The 17322-nt window shown below is 35.3% G+C and overlaps 1 protein-coding gene and 1 long non-coding RNA gene across 2 annotated transcripts in view; one reads left to right on the top strand and one right to left on the bottom strand.

Moving 5' to 3' along the window:
* Prkacb (protein kinase cAMP-activated catalytic subunit beta) overlaps window positions 1-17322 on the bottom strand; it is a 114593-nt gene that overhangs the window by 77877 nt on the left and 19394 nt on the right. The gene's annotated exons all lie outside the window — the stretch shown is intronic.
* Window positions 12915-16737, top strand: LOC138816728 (uncharacterized). Its single transcript, XR_011368723.1, has 3 exons — window positions 12915-13028; window positions 13355-13436; window positions 16666-16737. It is a non-coding gene; the product is annotated as an uncharacterized lncRNA (long non-coding RNA).

Raw genomic sequence — 17322 nt, 5'->3', positions numbered from 1 at the left:
GTGAAAAGCTAAAGCCATTTCCTCTAAACTCAGGAACGAGACAAGAATGTCTACTCTCTCTACTTCTCTTCAATTTAGTATTAGAATGCCTAGCTATAGCAGTAAGAGAAGATGCAAAAATAAAGGGGATCCAAATAGGGAAAGATGAAGTAAAACTCTCCCTTTTTGCAGATGACATGATCTTCTATTTAAAGAATCCCACGGACTCCACTCCCCCCAAATTACTCGAGCTGATCTGAAACTTTGGCAAAGTAGCAGGATATAAAATTAACCCTCAAAAATCAATGGCTTTTCTGTATGCCAACAATGAGAAGAGCGTGGCTGAAATCAGGAAAGCAACTCCTTTTGTAATAGCCCCACAAAAAATAACATACCTAGGAATTAACTTAACCAAAGAAGTGAAGGACCTCTATGATGAAACCTTTAAACACCTGAAAAAGGAAATCAAAACAGAACTTAGAAAGTGGAAAAACCTTCTACACTCCTAAATTGGAAGGATCAACATCATGAAAATGACAATACTTTCCAAGGCTATCTACAAATTCAATGCAATACCTATCAATATTCCAACCTCATTTTTCAAGGAAATAGAAGAGGCAATCCGAAAATTCATATGGAACAATAAAAGACCCTGAATAGCAAAAACAATCCTTATCAGAATGAACAGTGCTAGAGGAATATCAATACCAAATTTGAAACTCGACTACAAAGCCATAGTAATCAAAACAGCTTGGTACTGGCACAAGAAGAGATCTCAGGACCAATGGAATAGAATTGAAAGCCCAGAAATGAATCCACAGACCTATAGCCACCTCATCTTTGATAAGAGAACTAAAAAAATACAATGGAAGAAAGACAGCCTCTTCAGTAAATGGTGCTGGCAAAATTGGTTAATCACCTGTAGAAAACTAAAGCTAGATCCTTATACATCACTCTGCACCAGAATCAAGTCCAAGTGGATCAAAGACCTTGGAGTCAAAGCAGACACCCTGAAAACATTCCAAGTCAGAATAGGAGAAACCTTAGATCTCCTTGGCACAGGCTGAAATTTTCTTCATAGAGACACAGAAATTTAATGGGATTGCATGAAGCTGCAGAGCTTCTGCATGGCAAAGGACATAGCTAGCAAGATCAATAGAAAGCCCACAGATTGGGAAAAGATCTTCAGTAGCCGTACAACGGACAAAGGTCTCATATCTAAAATATACCTGGAACTCAAAAAATTAAATCCTCCAACAACAAATCCTCAAAGAAACAACTGCCCAATAAATAAGTGGGCTAAAGACTTAAAGAAACTTCTCTGGAGAGGAAATAAGAATGGTCAATAGACACATGAAGAAATGCTCAACCTCTGGGACAGCAAGGGGAAACAAAGGAGGTGGCAACAATGCTCATGTAATTGTAACCCCTCTGTATGATATTTTCACAATAATAATAAAAAAAGAAATGCAAATCAAAACAACATTGAGATATCACCTCACACCAGTTATAAGCAAGAACTCTAATAACAACAGATCCTGAAGGGGATGTGGACAGAAGGGAACCCTACTGCATTGTTGTTGGGAGTGTAAACTTGTTCAACCACTTTGGAAAGTAGTATGGAGGTTCCTCAAAAGACTCCACATAGAGCTCCCATATGACCCAGCAATCTCACTTTTGGGCATTTACCCAAATGATCACAAACAAGACCATACCAAAGCTACCAGTACAACTATGTTTATTGCAGCATTATTTACCACAGCTAAGATATGGAACCAACCCAGATGCCCCTGAGTAGATGAATGAATCAAGAAAATGTGGTATATACACACAATGGAATTCTATGCCTCCATCAGAAAAAATGACATTGCCCCATTTGTTAGGAAATGGAAAGACTTGGAAAAAATTATATTAAGTGAAGTAAGCCAGGCCGAAAGAAACATAGGTCCCATGGTTTCCCTTATTTGCAATAACTAGTCTATGTCTGAGACAAGCAGAAAAGGTCAGATAAGATGATGTTAAGCGAAATAAACCCCAAGATAGGGACCCAAGTGGTTTTTTTCTTCCTTGTTATTGTTTATAACGTATTTATAAGGCACCATATGATTTTTTTGTTGCTTTGTATGTCCTTCCCCCATGGTATAACTCCTGTTTTCATTGTATTTGATGTTGCTATAATTTGAGGAGGGAAAGGGAAAAAACAAAATGTTTATTTAGGGATACAGATTGACCCATTCCAACAATGAGATGTACAAGACGCTATACTGAAAATGGAACTTTATAATTTAGGCTGGGGGGGGTGTGTGTGGAGGGTGGGTTATAGTTGAGGAGGTAGGAGGGAAGGGATGGTAGGGGAAAAACAAAGAAGGAGGCCACAATGCTGGGTAAGAAATGTACTGATTACCTTGCTCATGTAACTGTAACCCCTCTGTACAGTATTTTCACAATAAAAAACTTATTTAAAATTTTAAAAATTGAAGGAATTTAAATAAGACTCAAGGAAATGAAAAGATGCCATGTTCCTACATAGGAAGAATTAACATCTTGAAAGTCGCAATACAGCCTCAAGCAATCTACAAATTCAATGTAATACTACCATTATTCAATGAGATAAAGTAATCCAAAAATTCATATGGAACAACCAAAGACTTCCAAATAGAACAGACAATCTGGGTTTGGGCACTGTCCCCAAGCTTTTGTACTCAAGGCTAACACTCTACTATTAGAGCCATACCTCCAATTACTTTTTGGTAGTATACTAGAGATAGAGTCTCATGTACTTTCCTGCCCAGGCTGGCTTCAAACCAAGACCCTAAGATCTCAGCCTCCTAAGTAGCGAGGATTACAGCCATGAGGTACTGGTGCGTGGCTTGTTTTTTCTTTTTTTAACTGGCCACTACTCTGACATTTTTTTTATATTTTTCTCCTCTTTGGTGTTAACTTTTTTAGTCATAGAATATGAAAGCTTAGTTACATTAAGGGTTTTCTTCTTACCTTATATATAAACCGAATTTTTTTTTTTTTTTTTTGGTCCGGTTGTGGGGCCTGAACTCTGGACCTGGGTGCTGTCCCTCAGCTCTTCAGCTCAAGGCTAGCACTCTACCACTTGGGCCACAACACCACTTCCGGTTTTTTTCTTTTTGCTTATGTGGTGCTGAGGAATCGAACCCAGGGCCTCGAGCATGCAAGGCAAGCGCTCTACCACTGAGCCACCTTCCCAGCCCTGAACCAAATTCTGTGTCTTTCTCTCTGAACATGATTTAGGTGACAAATGTTCATGCATTATTTTTATTTAGTTCAGATCTTTCCTAATTTTAAGATTTTATCTTTGCCCATGGATTTTTTAGATGTTGCTTACATTCCTCATTATATTTGTTATTGATTTCCGTATCAATTCTATTATGGCCAGAAAATACTTGGTATGATTTTTAATTCTCTTAAAATTGTTACAATTTGTCTTGTTACAATTTTGCTTTCCTGGTGAATGTTCCAGTGTTTTAGCTACACATGTAAAATCCATTTTTTATTTCTAAATATAAATATAATTGTAAGCAACATTTAGTTGATGTTTAGTTTTTTCCCTGGGTTTTTAATTTAATCTATTCTATAGATTACCAAGAAAATAAAAGTCTTCAATTTTGAGTATTATTCTGTTGATTGTTCTTCAGATATTCCAAGTTTTGCTTCTTGTATTTTGAAGCTCCACTGTTAGGTACATACACATTTAGAATTAATTCTTTTATCATTGTCATGCTTCTTAATCCTTGCTGATTGCTTTTGTTCTGAACTCTGTATGATATTAATCAGCCTCTACAGCTTTCATTTAATGCTTGTGCATGTACATTTTTCTATAATCTTGATGATGGCAATCTCAGTTCTTTGATGATTCTAAGAAAAATCACTGAGTCTGTTTAGTTTTTCTTCTTGTAAGAACAACATGGCAACTTCTAGCTTCTTTATATGACAATGCCGAGTTCTACGTCTCTTCTCTACATGTCACTCCTGTTTAGAATGTCTTCCTTCTTTGGGGTCACTTGAATGTCTGTATATTGCATAGTTGAGTTTTTTCCATTTATTTTATATTCTAAAGATTTGAGTTTTGCCCTAGGACTAACAAAACAACAACAACAACAAAAACCCTATAGATTCATCTCCCAAGTTACTTGAGCTGATCTGAAACTTTGCTAAAGTAGCACGGTATATAATTAACCCACACAAATCAGGAGCTTTTCTGTATACCAACAATGAGAAGGACAACACTGAAATCAGGAAAGCAACTCCATTTGTAATAGTCTCAAAAAAATACCTAGGAATTAACAAACATGTGAAGGACCTCTATTATGAAAACTTTAAACACCTGCAAAGGAAATTAGATTTAAGGAAATAGAAAAATCTCCCATGCTCCTGGATTGGAAATATTAATATGGTGAAAGTAGCAATAGCCACTTGTGGATACCCATTTGTGGATAGTAATCCACAAATTTAACACAATACCCATTAAAAATCCTAATAATATTCTTCAATGATACAGAAGAAGCCATTCAAAAATACATGTGGAGTAATAGAAGACCTTGAATAGCAAAAACAATCCTTAGCAGGAAGAACAGGGCTGGAGGAATATCAACTCCAAACTTCAAACTCGATTACAAAGCTATAGTAATAAACACAGCTTAGTACTGGCACAAGAATAGGCCCAAGGACCAATAGAATAGAACTGAATGAAGACCCAGAAATGAATACATACCCAATATTTGGGAAAGGCATAGAAATCAGACAAAGGGTAAACCAATTTAGCAGTGATACTCACTAGACACTAATTTGGAAATGAACTATGCAATGTGTGGGGGTGGCAGGTCAGGAGGGAAAAAAACTTGGGAGAAAACAAGAGGTGACATTGTTCATAAAGTAATGTACTCAATACTGACTTATGTAATTGTAACCCTTCAGTACAGTAAATTTTTTTAAAAAGAAAAAAAAAGATTGGAGTTTTCTATTCCTGTCTCGCTTGCCATTATAATAAATTATATATAATGTACATATCAATCTATCTATATCATTTTTAAGTCTACTTAGAGTTGAAATTTTATGACTCCAAGGAAATGTGTAAACCTGCTAAAACATCTAGTTCTCTTAAAACATTTCCCCTCCTGATATTCTAATTGTTACATGTAATAGTTAAATACATTGGAAACACGCCAGATAACATTACTTTTTATTTAAACCATAGTATATACTTTAGTGAACCAAGAAAAACTAGTCTGTTACATTTATCCAGATATTTATTATTTCTTTCCTTCAAGACGTACCAAATCTCTTGTGTCTTTTCTGCATGAAAATAACAAAATGGTGAGACAACCGACAAAGGCCAAACAAATGCAACAGCAATCAATACTCAAGAGACAATATGTTGGAAATGAGCTATACAACTTGAGGGGGGAGCCAGAGGAGGGGAGGAAAAGTGGGAGAAAAATAAGGTAACAATGTTCAACAAGAAATGTACTCACTACCTTAAGTATGTAACTATGACCATTCTATACACCAACTTGACAATAAATTAAATTAAAAATGTTTCCTTCAGCATTTCCCTTTAAGTAAGACTGCTCACCAGTCTTGCTTTGACTTACATTTGAATTATCTTGGTTTCCAATAATTTGACTAGGATATGATTAGATGTTTGTGTGAGTGTATGTATGTGTGTTAGATTTCCTGGGCTTCTTGAATATTATGTCTTTTGTGAAATTTGGAAATTTTTCCGCTGTTAGTGTTCATTTTCTGTATCAATTTCTTTACTTTCCTACTATGATTCCAGTGAAATATATTTTTTGCTTCATGAAAAAATCATTTCTCCACTGTTTACAAGAAAAATCATTCTTCTCATCTTCTCATTTTGCAACTCCTTCCTGAGCCAACTCCACGTTTTATAGTTTCTTTTAGACACCTATGCAGTCACTATTATTCCTGCTACCCTACCACAAAAGAGAAGTTTCAGTAGTGTCTCTTGCCTCAAGGAAGGAGCAGAAGGAAGAAAGAAAACAACTGGGATTTACTTTTTCTTTTCTGTAGGGACTTTTCTTCCAAAATCTCTCAGCAAAAACAGTACCTGTCTTGGAGTATTCTCTCCTGAAGTCATTGCAAAGTTCTAGAGTTCTGGCTGCTTAGGATGTATAGTAGAAGGCTTGGGGAGCAAATTTTAACATCATAAAGTTACTATCATACCTCTTTTCAAGTTTTTATTTCCCTTTCCAATATGTCTGTTATTACTTAGTTTTCTAAGTTTCTATAGCTATTTCATGTATTCTGCTCAAGGATTTTAGTTGTGATCAGATGAGGTATACAGACTTCTTAATTAGAAGTCAATCTCATCTCTTCCAAGAATTTAGTAATCAATTTAGAAATAAACATTTTTAAAGGTGCAGTTTGACTTAAAGTGTGATCTCAGGGTGAAATTAACAAGTACTTCTCTTAATAAATCCAGTCAAGGGCAAGTACTTCTGTCACAGAACTGTATATAAAATTCAATATAATACTGGCTGTTTCATTCATGGGGAACTGATAACACATAATTGAACATCTCAAAATATAACAGTCTAAAAATTTTATAATTTTGATAAATATTATATCATTTTATAGAAAAAAACAAACTCAAGTTAACTTCTGTAACCTACTATAAGCAAGAACTTTCATCAACCTTAAATAGGCATGTACTGAGTGACATTTCACAAATTTCTCTTAATACAGGAGTACTAACGACTACCATTTCTTGAGGCTACCATATCCTTTTTTCACTCTATGCTTTCTCACATGCCATCTTCCCAGAAACCATTCTTGGAACTGAATAAAACATTTCTGATAAGCAGAATGCTGCCCTCTGCCACTATTTCATCTATTCTCTGGAGTCTATGAATAGGCTGAAATGGACTTTGCAGATATAAAAAGGTTACTAACTAGTGACCTTAAAATGGACTCTTTGGAACTTAGGTGGCTCCTGTCTAATTGTATTTGTTTTTAGAAGTGGGAAACAATTATGGTCAGAAGCAGATGAAAAGACATGACAAGATATCCTCAGATTACAAGACTAAGAAGAATTCGAAGCATGTTTACTATAGGTTCTGAAATGTTAGAGTCCTTGAATAAGCACCAGAGAAAGGCCTCCAGCAGCTAAGGGAAGCCCTCAAATGAAAACCTCAGTCCTACAGCCAAAAGAAAATATGAGTTCTGCTTGGAAAACATGAATATACTTGGAAGAAGATTCATTTCTAGAAACTTCCAATTGGTACCTGCAAGAATGGCGACCTATAAAATTGTGAGACAATCAAATAAATGTTGTTTTAAATCACTTAAGCTTATGGTAATCTTTTATGGGAACAATAGAAAAGAAACAAAAGACTTAAATGTAGTAATATAAGAGGGATGAAGAGTCCTAAAATACATGAAATACGAAAATATCCAAGTCTTACTCATAGTGAACACAGGGACTATCTTCTGCTAATCTTTCTAAAGCCCTTCATGTTAATGAGCACCTTTCCACTGATCTGTTAACTCACTAGGGAAATATATGGCCAGGTAGCCCATTTAGATCACCATGGAGGGGTTCTCTAAATACCTGAAACAGGAATGAAGAAATGATTTCTCCTCTCAGTCCTTACTACCACAAACTGAACAGGGCATCACAGTCACTTCCCTTACCTACAGAAGAATGCACATAGTCAGTACAAGGGCAAGCTGGATTTGATGGCATTGTAGTTGGTGTGACTAGAATACAGAGGTGAAGATATCTATAGACTCAGGAAACAGCTTATAAATGCCTGTTCAGAAAGACATTGCACTCTCACTACAAATGGCAAGGAGGAAGCATGGTCTCCCCCACTCAAAAAGACTGGCTTAAAACATCACTCTTAGGGTCATGGATGATAAAAATACTCCAGATATAAAAGACTCTGTTGTAGTTCCAATATGGACTGTGAGAAAGTGCAGATAGATGAACCAGTAGTCAAAAATCAAGCATAAAAGCTGATTTTATGGAACTTACATCCTAGCACATGCTAGATAAGCATTCTGCCTCTGTAAAGCTCACATCTTTAAAACTAATAGTTTTCTCAAAAAAAAGCTGGACACTGATAATCTGAGCTAGTCACGAGGCTGAGATCTAAGGATCCTAGGTTCAAAGTGAACCCAGGTTATTTCCAGCTAAACACACACACACACACACACACACACACACACACACACACACACACACACACACACACACACACACACACACACACACACACACACACACACACACACACACACACACACACACAACTGTAAGTAGAGTATGGCTACGTAGTAGCATGCTAGCTTTAAGCAAAAAAAGCTCATGGACAGTGCCCAGATTCTGAGTTCAAGCCCCAGCACTGGCTAGTGTGCATGAACTTCTACACCCATACATACCCCCCCCCCAACATTTCCATTTACAGAAGATGATCTTTTTCTGGTAAATTCATATTTGTTCCAACTTATTTTCTATATTCCATATTCTAAAAATACAATACTTATATTGTTATATTGACCATATTACACAATAATGTTTATACTTTATACTTCGAATTCTCTGAGAGTATGTCACATTATTTTCTATTTCTAGAATCTAATGCAATAGTGTCATGTAGCATTCTATACATGTTTTTGATGCTTCTGAATTGAATGTTTTTACACACTAACTTCACATCATAGCTCTTTCCCACAAATTTGAGGTATCTCAAGTCAACAATCAAACACAGACAGAAAAGGGTCTTTATTAGCCCCACTGTACCATATCTACCTCTATACAACTTTAAGGAACAATGTGTTTTATTATTGTAAATTTCTCTATTTCAGTTACTAATAGATGTACAACAAACAGAATATATAACCTGTAATATATACAGTATTTTGGAACCCATTTAAGCACATTAGCTTTGGATGCTGGTAATACTTATTACATCAGACATTCTGTCTGTTTGTTATGTAAGTAAACTTATCCCTAAAAATCCTTAAAATTCCTTTAAAAAAAGGTATTTTACTTTATTTTCAAGAAGTACAAAGAGAATAATAAGCATGTTGCAGAAAGTTACAAAACTGCAATAGTCAATCATCTGCCTTTATTTTTAAAAGTTCTGAACCTTTGCCCAAACTTAAAAAAAAACTTACTTCAAAAACATAGATTTACTCTGAAGTGTCACAAAAATGGGATTTAAAGTAGATTTTTTAGATGAGGAACATGATGAAGGTCTGACATTGATCAAGATGCAAAAACTAATAAACTGATTTGTTGAATGGTAACTCCATTTTACAACTACTGAAAGACAAAAATATAATTTAAAATGTTTAATTAAAAATACCAAGGTTTTGTCAATATGCACATGACTTCTCTTCCAATTTTAAGAGTTACTTAAGTGGTTATTGAACCAAACATTAGTTTCTCTCTAAGAATTCTGCAACAATTTCAGTAACTTTCAGTTTAATCACTTCCAAAGCACTTTATTACCATGACCATGATAAGTAGCTAACAAACCTGACATAGTTTTAATGTCAAGTAATACATGAAGAAATTTTCCCATTATGGCAAAGTCAAAGGAAGTTAGAACTATACTATCGTTTTATATATATATATATATATATATATATATATATATATATATAGTACATATATATAACTATACTATAGTTATATATATATAGTATATATACTATATACATAGAGTATATACATATAGTGTGTGTGTATATATATATATGTATACTAGAAGGGAAACAACCTCACATACCACCACAGGATAGCCTATTCCAACAAAAATTCTTAGCAAATTTTATAACTAAGAAGCAAATGTGAACCTGAGGCACTAGAACCAGATTACAACTTAACTGACCTCATTTGAAGTATCACCGCCCCCCCCCCCAAAATGATCTGGTACCAATCATGGCATTTAAATGACAATTGGTCCATAGCAGTATAAGATATGAAGTTAGCCAGAAGGTGGCAGAATGGAGCCAGTCTTCACATACAAATCCAGAAACACTCATGAGAAACACATAAATACATTAATGTACTAAAAACACATATAAAAGAATATTATTTCAGGCACACACAGTTATTAAATTCTTCTATCAAAAGACTAAACTCCATTCTCTTTCTTATAAATTTGTATATATGAAAACATGAAAAAAATGAAGTCCCCCCAAATCCTCCATATTAATACAACATTGTTCTTGAACTCATGAAGATTTAGTTGTAAATGTTGCTTTATATTATAAATTTAATTTGGTAAGATTAGCAATAGTTCCTATTAGATCTCCTGTAACTGTCAAGAAAACTTATTTTTATACTGAATTTGTTTAATACTTAATAGGGCTTAGGCAATATGATTTGATACAGCAGACTATATTTTCATCAAATTTAATTTTCTGTTTACAACAAATCTGTTTATCTTTATACTCCTGGTAGCTACCATGGAACCTAGAACACATAAATCCTAAGATTATTTGTTTAATTGAATAGAAGATATCAAGGAGAAAACAAAAGGATGAAGACAAACAGACAACACATCAGTTTGTATCAAAATAGTTGTTTCTTTTTTCCATCAGATTACCAGCCCTCTCAAACTAAAAACAAATAATACGTGTTAATGTTAACTGTCTTCCAGTAAGGACTAGGCTACTTGCTGAAACCAAGTGAAACTAAAACCAAATCTGCCAACAAGCCAAGTGACATTAGAGGCACAGGTGGAGTTCTGTGAGATCTGAAACACGATTTAGGAGAGGAGGTGTTGCAGCCTGCCTCACCCTAAAGTACTTCAAGGGAGCTTTCAGATTTAACATATACCTGTCCTCTACTGTCCACAGGAGCTTGGGGCTGTCCATAGGTGTGAGGCACTCAATGGACGATAAAGCCACCTCTGCTCAGTGGCAGAGTGGAAAGTTGTTCCAAGGAAAGAGTCAACTTGGAACAACAGGGAAAACACATTTGTTCCATGGACTGCAGAGAAGAGAGTAGGGGCAGTCTGAGGAGAGGCAGATCCCTTGTAAAGGGAACTGAAATCTATGGTCCACAACAGATTTACTGGAAACCTAAAGAAGCTTATATTTCAACCCTAGTTCCTGTATTGGGGGATCTGGGATCTTCTACCACCCTAGGGTCAGGATAATATAAGCACTTTGGATAAAACACTTTTCCCTCCAAATTCTCTGCCTTCCATTTTGTCAGGTGCTAATGGAGTGGCTACAGGGATTTTGGAGATTTTTATTAGGGGAAACTCAGATGAGATTAAGTTATTTTACTGTAAGTGAGAATAAGGTGTGAACTTTTCAAGAAAATAATGTAAAATTACTGATTCCTGATTTGAATGTAGATAAGGAAACCCTCACTTACATATTATAAACCCCAAATAAAATTCTAGGTAAATATATGATGGAAATTTCAGATTACTAAAGATAATCTACAAAATAAACTAAAAATATTCAAAATATTTTATGCAGAAAACTGAATTCTAAAAAGCATACCAGAGCAAAACACTAAACTATGTAAATGGGCAAAAAATCCAAATCAAGTGATACTCTGGTTGTTGAACAATTTAACTAATGAAAACAATAGGAGGGGTTGGGAAGGTGGCTCAGTGGTAGAGTGCTTGCCTTGCATTCATGAGACCCTGGGTTCGATTCCTCAGCACCACATAAGCAGAAGAAGTCGGAAGTGGCGCTGTGGCTCAGGTGGTAGCTTTGAGTTGAAGAGCTGAGGGACAGTGCCCAGGCCCAGAGTTCAGGCCCCACAAACAACAATAACAACAACAAAAAACCCAAGACAATATGAATGTGTTAGCTAAAGATTTAAAAATCTAACAATGACAAACATACATAAAATCTTATGATGGCCAGAACAATAAAGACAAATAACCAATAAATAATAGGTAATTCCAAAATTATTTAAGATTAGTTACTGTCAAGACTTGAAATCCCTGAATTTTTATTTTATTTATTTTATTTGGGCTACGGTGCTTGAACTCAGCCTGGACGCTGTCCCTGAGCTTTTGTTCAAGGCTAGCACTCTACCACTTTAAGCCACAGCTCCACCTCTGGGTTTTGGAGATAAAGAGTCTCAGGAGGACTTTTCTGCCTGGGCTGGCTTCAAACTGAGATCCTTGGATCTTAGCCTCCTGAGTAGTTAGGATTATGGGCAAGAGCCCACAGGTGCCTGCTTAAAATCCATTTTTTTTACCTCATATATTTCAAAGAAACTTGTCAGGATCTAGCATATAATACTGTTTCTTCAAATAAACACACACAAACATACACACAATTGGCAAGTAGAAAAAGGTCCGGCAATTACACTACTATATGCTACAATTTTTATTTTCTTTATTAAGAAGACATGTTTTAGATTAATTTAGCAATAATTTTTCATATCACTCCTGTACACACAAAAGATGAAAAAAAACAGGCTGGGTGCAGTGGTTTGTGCTATAATCCCAAATACTTGGAAGGCTGGAGTCATTCCAAGGAAAAAGTTAGAACCTGATCACAACTAATAAGCTGAGCGTTGTGGTAAAATTCTGTAGCCCAAGTTGTATAGGAGAGTCATGGTCCAGGTCTGCCTGGGCAAAACACATGAGATCATAACTAAAGCAAAAAGGAGTAAGAGCGTGGTTCAAATGGTAAAGAGCCTGCGTTGCAAGCATGAATTTCTGAGTTTAATCCCAGTTCCTCCAGCAAAGAAATATGAGAAAACATCGGTTAAGAAATTCCTAAAACTCCTTAGCATCCATTGAATTTCTTTTCTGTATCTTTAAAAAAAAAACTCAGTCATTATTGGGCTTTGCATACTTATTGTCCTTTATGACATCATAAATATCATTCAACATGTAAACATTTCTTAAAGAGTAGGATCACCTCCAATATTTTCTTCCAAGCTGCTAATATCAATTTTCATGGTTTTTAAGTGTGCATGTAACAAGTTTCTGACTGATCTTAACTATATAAGATGCCATCAAACTTGGGAGGCACTTTAACATCAGAGATATATTGTGAAAAGGGTATGTGTATTAGAAATACTGAAAAGTAGTGGCAGATTTAATTATTTACATTAACTCTGTATCCATAACTCTGGACTCTGAGACTTAGAAATTTCAGTACCACAGAGGGTTGCTTCTCTCAATGAGGCATAATAATGAGTCCCTTGAACTGGAAGTAGAAGGTGCCACCTGGATTTTAAGACTCCATGTTTCACAAATTATGGACAAAAATAAGATGCTACTCATTTTTCCTGGGTATCAGTAAGATTAGGCCTTTACATAGGTGCAAAAGTGACACCCACTCAGTGTAAACTATATCTGACTTTTGAATTGTCATCTTTTCCTAGATTACCAATATGCAGTAAAATATTTTGCCAAGATGCTGGGCAGTGGCAGGCTGTAGCTCCCAATGAGCCATGTGGTAACAAGGTTAGGCATTCTGACTTAAAACATTTTCAAAGTACAATGAGTTAATTTGCTCTGCTATATGTGTGTATATGTATATATGTATGTATATACATATATCTATCTATAGGTATACATATATGGTTTTTCTCTTTTATATAAGGTATGATTGTAGAACTTTATAAGTAATCCAAGTGATATTATGACTAAATGGTAAGTGAATATCCTCCAAAGATTGATATAGAGACTGCTGAGTCTCTCCTCTTGGTTAAAAGTGATTCAAGCTATACAGTAGATAGTAGCTGAACCTAAGTGGAGCACATTGTGATTATCTCATTGGAACAATAAATAGGATGGTGTAAACAGGTCATTGGTGACTAAAGGAGTAGACCAGGCTGGATAATACACATTGGTTCACTCAATACCTTTCTATTCCCCTGTAATAGTAAAAAAGGCTGGAAAACTACAAAGTACATTTACCAGACTCCCTGTTCTAAAGTTTTAGTTGTAAATAGAAGTTGTTGTTTTTTAATTACCTTTAAGTAGTTGCACAAAAAAGTTGCCATTCAGAGCAGTTTATGAATACATTGGTCAATGTCATCCCTTTCAACATTCTCACCTCTCCCTACCAACCACCCCTTCTCTCATTAATTTTGTAGGCTATGCATTGAATTTATTTTTTAATGTTGCCCACCCCCTTTCTTTTGTTTACTACCCATCTCTCTCCCCTTGACCCTATCCTTTTTAAGTATCCATTTTATGTGTTTATATGTGTTTATTTTGTTGATTTTTGCTTTAGCTTTTCTAAGGAATTACATTGGTGTAGTTTCCCCTGAATCTATGCATTTCTGTTAATGTATTTGTTCATAATAGTTGCATAATTCCCATATATATTTATAAATTAACTCTAGCTTCCACAACATGTAACCTTTGTCTCTCTTGTATTAAAGGCACTTCTATAATATTTGAATGTATGTTTCTGGTGAAAGGTTGGTCCTGAACAAAAGGTTCCCAGAAGCTGTATTTCAATGACTTACAGTTCTAGCTTTTCAATGATGAAAAATTCTATCAGTTACTGTAAGACTAAGAAGTGACAGAGGCAGACACAGAAAGAGAGCGAGAAAGAGACAAAACTAACAGCATCATTTGAGGTCCTGGATATTGCAGTGCTTAAGTCCATTTTCACTACTTGAACTTTCAGATTACTTCATTTGTTTTAATGTTTGGGTGTGCATGTATGTTGCTGTTACTATCTTCATTCTTCTTTTCAGACAGGGTCTGGCCAGAGTCCACACTGGCTTTGTATTCAAGATCATCCTGACTCAGCTCCCCAGTGCCACGATTATAAGCATGAACTATCATACTCAGACTCCTTTCTGTTTAATTCAGCTTGAATTGGGCCTCTGTCACTTAAAACTGAAAGAAACTCATTAAATTCACATTTCAGAAGCAATTTCTAGATTATCCTATGATTTACATATATCAACTACTTCCTGTGATATATGAACTTATTTTTATGAACTGAGAGGTAATGAGATTTATAAGAAAATTCAGTAACTAATAATTATTAAGAGTAAGAAACAAAGGAAAATGGCAAAATACCACAAATGGCAGTAAAATTTTCAAAGAATTATACTCTAGAAAGTAACATATTCTATGTCATTAAAACATAATGATCCCTGAGACGGCTTGCAGGCAGTCTTAGATTTTCCTACTGTGGTCACTAGCTCTATCCTCTAAAGGTCAATGACCTTGATGGCAGCTGCTGTTCTATTCTTGCTGCTGTCCTCAGTTCTGCTTTAGGCTCAGAGGTGTCACTGCCATTTTTCCCTTTGTTTTCTCCCACTTTAGACCTCTACATTAGGTAACCAGAGAATGGTGGAAGCTTTGTACTTGTTTCTTGAATTGTAGGTTTTCTTTCCTTAGCCAGCAATATCACTACTGATACTTCGGAATATTTGCTTCAACTCTGTTTTTCTGTTTAAACTTTTAAAAATAATATATTTTTGAAAAATAGTAATTGTGAGTTATACTATTGCAAATAATACTAAAGGCACTCTTGATTACTGTCTCTTACCTGGATTCTTCCTCTGTTCCCAAGAAATAATCATTACATATATATATATATATATATATATATATACATATAACATATATATACATTATATATACACACATACATACAATATTTTCCTGTGTAGTTATATATAAATATATACACATATATATGTACATTTATTCATTATATATATACATGCACACCCAGATGGTAGGTATCATGTTCTACATATCCTCTTATGAGTTTTTTTCTTTTGGGGGTCCGGTCGTGGGGCCTGAACTCTGGGCCTGGGCGCTGTCGCTCAGCTCTTTAGCTCAAGGCTAGCGCTCTACCACCTGAGCCACGGCACCACTTCTGGCTTTTTTCTTTTTGCTTATGTGGTGCTGAGGAATCAAACCCAGGGCCTCAGAGGCATGCAAGGCAAGCGCTCTACCACTGAGACACCTTCCCAGCCCCTTTTATGAGTTTTTTAAATGTAGTATATTTCATCCATTTCTCTGTTGATAGACTTCTAGCCTATTTCCAGTTTCTATTATTACAAGTAATTTGATAATGTACACATGTTCCTCTTTCTGTGTGTTAAATGTTTCCATTTCATTTCTTCTAATGTTATTACTTACCTCAAGCTGTGATTTCTTTCTTTTCCTTCACACTAGTATTGGTCTACCTTTATGGGCTACAGTAATATCTAGAGAGTTCTGAGCAATTAATAATTTTTTAAACAGTTTTATTGAGCTGTTACATAGCATTACTCATTTTATGTGTATGTCAGTGATTATTATATTTAAATAGTTGTATAGAGAGGCTGCAATTTAACATGAATTTTGATCAGTGTCACCCCTTCCATTATCTGTCCCTTCCCAGCCATCACCTCGTGTCCTAGTTCCATTTTTCATATATAAAGATTGTGACTATATTCACCCATAATTATTCTTTCTACTCATGTTTTCCTCCCTCTTAGATCTCACATCCTTCAGTCAAAACATCTTTAGCTTCCTGATATTTATCCCACCCTGTGTACATCACACTTCAGTCAATTTAATCGTGTGTTTGCGTTGGATGTGTATATTTGTATATGGCCCTGTGCTTTCATATATGTTTATATTCTGGGTCTAACTTTCACATATGACAGAAAATATGTGTCCTTTGTCTTTGAGTCTGCCTTACTTTTCTCAATATGCCTTTCTTTTTCAGGTCTACTGAAGAATGGACAAGGAACAGCAGGTTGATCAAAAGAAAACCACTAATTTTTAAAGTCAATTTACAGGGCTGTGCAAAGATGATTACTATTTAATTTCAGAATACTTTTTAAAAATATTTTTATTTACTGTACAGAGGGGTTACAGTTACATGAGTAAGGTAATGAGTACATTTCCTATCAAGCATTTTTACCTCTTCCTTTGTTTTTCCCCTTCTATCCATTCCCTTCCCACTCCCCACCACCTTTTTTCCCCTCCCTCCTCCCCCCTTCCAACCCTGAAGCTGTAAAGTTTGTTTTCAACATGTCTTGTACATCTCACTGTTACAATGGGTCAACCTGTATCCTTATTTCCGAATTTTGTTATTTCCCTTCCCCTCCCCAAATTAGAAAAATGTATATACAAGATTCAGGGCACCAGAATCAAATACAGGGAAAACGGGTTATACCATGGGGGAAGAACATACAAAAGAAACACACAAAAAAAATCACATAGTACATTATAAATAGGTTAAAAGCAATAGCAAAAAAAAAAAAAAAGGAAAAAAAACTACTTGTGTCTCTATCTTGGGGTTCATTTCACTTAACATCATCTTATATGGTCATATGTACATAGCATTGGACCTTTTCAGAATACCTTTTATCTCCATCAC

The sequence above is a fragment of the Dipodomys merriami genome, unplaced genomic scaffold (genome assembly GCF_024711535.1).
Source record: "Dipodomys merriami isolate MVZ:Mamm:240054 unplaced genomic scaffold, mDipMer1.0.p SCAF_7, whole genome shotgun sequence".
NCBI lineage: Eukaryota > Metazoa > Chordata > Mammalia > Rodentia > Heteromyidae > Dipodomys > Dipodomys merriami.
The sequence above is the reverse complement of the archived record's forward strand: the minus strand, read 5'-3'. Positions and strand labels throughout refer to the sequence as shown.